Below are 4,015 nucleotides of genomic sequence, written 5' to 3' on the forward strand. Positions count from 1 at the left end.
TTGCCAGATAGCAGGCACAGAGCTCTGGGATGCTCCTGTGCTCTCCATGAGATAGGCTGTACCCCAGACTCAGCCGCCACCCAGGGCCAGCTCTGATCTGGCTTGACCTACTTTCTTCTGTTGTTGTTTTTGGAAGTGCTGATGTCAATGCAGAATTCAGCAGAGTGGCTGAGTGAGAAAAAAGAGGAGGGGGAGGAAAGGGCGCGCGGGGGGGGGGGGGGCGGGACCGAGGACAACAGGAAAGGGCAGGCAACAAGACAATGACCACAAGGTCCCTGTAACTACACTAACTGCTTACCTTTCCTGACCCCCAGGGCTTATCCAATATAGCTGAGACCCAGTCTTGGTGCTGTGGCTTCAGGCTAAGTAAACAGGAAGGAGCTGGATACGGCTCTCCATTCTCTCTCCTCATCCAACAAGGGGAGGAGGCAGTGGCCAGGCAGCCATGCCCACCTATGCCATCCTTCTGGGAGGAACCAGACATTTCAGGCACCTCTCCTTCCCTAGGCGCCTAGAGGTGCTGTGTCTGCATCCATCTGCCATGCCTGCCATCTGAGAGAGGCCACTGGGACTTGGTAGAGAGGTTCTCCACACATGCTGGCCTGGAGGAAATTGGTCTTTAGGGACACTGAAGGCAGTTTCCTCTGTTCAGTGGCTCCTTGGAAACCCACGTGACAGAGCTCGCGTGGCAACTTGCCGGCTCTCAACTCCCATTCTTAGCTGCCTCAAGCACTGTAAGGTTTAGGAGAGCCCAGATGTAAGGATGGATGGGAGGACCCTCCAGGGAGTCATTGCCTACCCTTCTGAACTCTAACATGGTCCAGCTTTTCCATTCCACAATCGAGGAGACTCCAGACCTCGGAGGGGAGCAAGCCTTTGTTTCTGACCCATTTGCAAACCTCAGTCACTGAGGAACTTGCATACAAGAAACTGCCTCTGGGCCTCTCCTGGACTGAGCCCTGCCACCAGGGGACAACTGGGCAACAGACCCTTGCAGGTGGCTGCAGTGACAGATCCATGCTTTTATGACATAGAAAGTCCTCGGTCTCAGGATTTCACACACTGTATTTCCCTCATCCTGGGGGCCAGGGAAGGCGAGCATCTTCTGCTCACTCTTGGACCCTTCTGCTCCCCCCAAACAATTGTGGGAATGATTAAAATCATTTTTTTTTTCTGCTCCATGAACTCATACAGTTTTCAGATACCGAGGAGACAAAGCCCTCCTGTGCTGAAATTAGACCCCGAAAAATAGGTTAGCTGACAATTACTTGTTTCTAAGTGGAGTGTGATGTAGTGGCAGGAGCGCAGGATGGGCTGCCAGAGCTGCAGTCTTCCCCCCCCTGCCCCCCCAACTTACTGTCTCTTAACCTCTCGAGTGCCTGGGTTTCTTGCCGGGATGATAATTCTCTCCATCTCCCTCCTCTGGTGGGCTGGTGGAAAGCGTAATGAATCAACGCTTGAAGCGCGCTGAAGAGGCCAAACTCGGGATGCCATGTAAGTACACAGCATCGCCAGCCACCTCTCGAGTCTACACGGAGCTGATTTATTTACCTCCCGTGAAAGAGACAACAATCATCATATTTACACTTCATGCCGCAGCTTCCTGCGTGGCGCGGCAGCACCCCCTCCCTCTCCGCTGCTGAGGACTCCATCAAGCACGTTGCCTTGCCAGGATGACAGCAGCCCACTCTCAGCCTCTCCCTGGCCTCCTTTACAGATCATGACCTCCTGCCCCGTGAGGTCTGTCGCCCGAAAACCACGGTACACCGGGGGCTGCAGCCTCTCCATGGGGTAGGCTGAGGAAATGAATTCCGTAGGTAAAAGGCTTCCTAGGAAATCAGACGCTGCTAGTAATTAAGGAGCGAAGCATAGGTGCGTGAAAGGTAAATGGATGTTATTTAAATGTTGCGTCATTTAAAGAGTGTCCTGGTGCTTCAGTTCCTTGTTACCATGCAGGGCTGTGGACGGGTGGCAATTAGGCTGGCACAGGTAGAGCTCACCTGCTGAGCTGAGGGAGGGTGGGGACACACCTTCCGGTAATTGCTGCTGGGCAGCTCTGGGTCTCCCCACCCCCCACTTCTTTCCTGACAGCTCTTTCATTTGCAGCAGCTTACAGGGCTTGTTGCCCTTACCCAGAAAATCATGTTGGAAGAAATATAAGAAAAAGAGGAATCAAAGAGAAGGCCAGAAAAGTTCATATTAGGTTTGGATCTGCGGCCAAACCTGGCCGAGAGAATCCACGACGGCCCGCGCATATATAACCCTGTGGCAACAGGGCCCCGCACAACAGGGCCCGCCACAGAGCTCCTTGAGTTGCCACCTGCCAGGAGACAGGATGAATGAATGGATCATCTGTCCTTAGAGCACAAGCCAGGGCCTGATTCTCCAATACTGATGTGTGAGGGAGATGTCAGCAGAAGTTCCCTAAAGAATGATGTTTCTATTTCCATGCTAATCCTGGGGCGTCAGCTTCAGTCGGAACAGCGGGACCGGTACCTTAGTTCTGCTGTTCTCCTGTCTGTAGGCGGCAGAGGGTGGGGCGGGGTCACCCAGCATTGCCACTCCCCCCCCCACGTGGTCAGTCTCCAGACCCCTCTCGGGTTGATCTGCTCCTGGAAAACAGTGTTGGCTCAAGTTTGCCTCTGAAGGTATGTCACCGCTGGCTCAGCCAGCTTATCTCCCCAGTGCTTTCAAGATCAAAACACCCAAACGAAAGAAAAACTTTGTTTCAAGAGCAGAGTGTGGTGCCAACTCTGATCAAAGTGTTTTTCAGCATGACAACTCACTGCCCGTGACAACCGGTACTTGGCTGTTGTGGCTCAGAGTGAGATGCGGAGGGAAGTGGATGACTACAGCTGTATCCAGGTCCAAACAGTAGATGGCAGAAAATGGCGGAGAGCCTTGGGCTGCATCCCTCCTTCCCTCCTGCCTCTCTCTTTTCAAGGTGGTTTTTTGGAAATGTCCTTCCTGTGGGCTGTGTGCCTTTTTCATATAGGACCCGGGGCCTGTGCAGATGGCCCTGTGTGTTCCTGGTGCTGCTGTTGAGATGTGAACGAGTGATAGGAACCCAGGCACTAAACACACAATGTGGTTGTACCTGACTAGAAGCAAGGCGAGAGCAGGAGGCATTTGAGGGAAAGGAGTGTAAGGGCTGTGTAAAGAGATGAGGATTCTATCTGGGAGGCAGGAATCCCAATGCCAGCAAATACAATGGACTCTCCTGGTCGACCCAACCAGAAAGAATTCAAGATGGCAGAGGGACAGGCTGTGTGAGTTTCCTATGGCTGCCCAGATAAATGGCCATAAGCAGAGTAGAGGAAAACCACAGACAGAAATCCATGCTATTGAGACTAGAAATCTAGCTCAAGGTTGTGGCAGGGTTGGTTCCTGGGTGTTCAACCTTTTCACACTGTGACATGATGCTGTGGTCTGCAGATGTGTTGGGCTGCATCCATAGCTACCCTGGGACACATTCATGGACCGCCGGTTAGATATGCTATTTAAAAACTCCAAGGGAAGGGCTAGAGAAATGGCCTGGTAGTTAAGTGTGCTTGCTGATCTTCCAGAAGACCTGAGCTCTGTTCCTAGCAGCCATGTTGGGCAGCTTACAACTAACATGACTTCTGAGATCCAAAACTCCCTTCTAATACATACATACATACACACACACACACACACACACACACACACAAACACACACTTACTTTAAAGAAAGAAATTCTGGGTTGGAGAGATGACTCAGCAGTTAAGAGCGCTGACTGCTCTTCCAGAGGTGCTGAGTTCAATTCTCAGCAACCACATGGTGGCTCACAACCATCTGTAATGGGATCTGACTTCTGATGTGTGTCTGAAGACAGATACAATGTACTCATATACATTAAATAAATAAGAAAGAAAGAAAGAAAGAAAGAAAGAAAGAAAGAAAAAGAGAAAGAGAAAGAGAAAGAGAAAGAGAAAGAGAAAGAGAAAGAGAAAGAGAAAGAGAAAGAGAAAGAGAAAGAGAAAGAGAAAGAGA

This window comes from Mus caroli, chromosome 11, assembly GCF_900094665.2.
Source record: "Mus caroli chromosome 11, CAROLI_EIJ_v1.1, whole genome shotgun sequence".
NCBI classification, from domain to species: domain Eukaryota; kingdom Metazoa; phylum Chordata; class Mammalia; order Rodentia; family Muridae; genus Mus; species Mus caroli.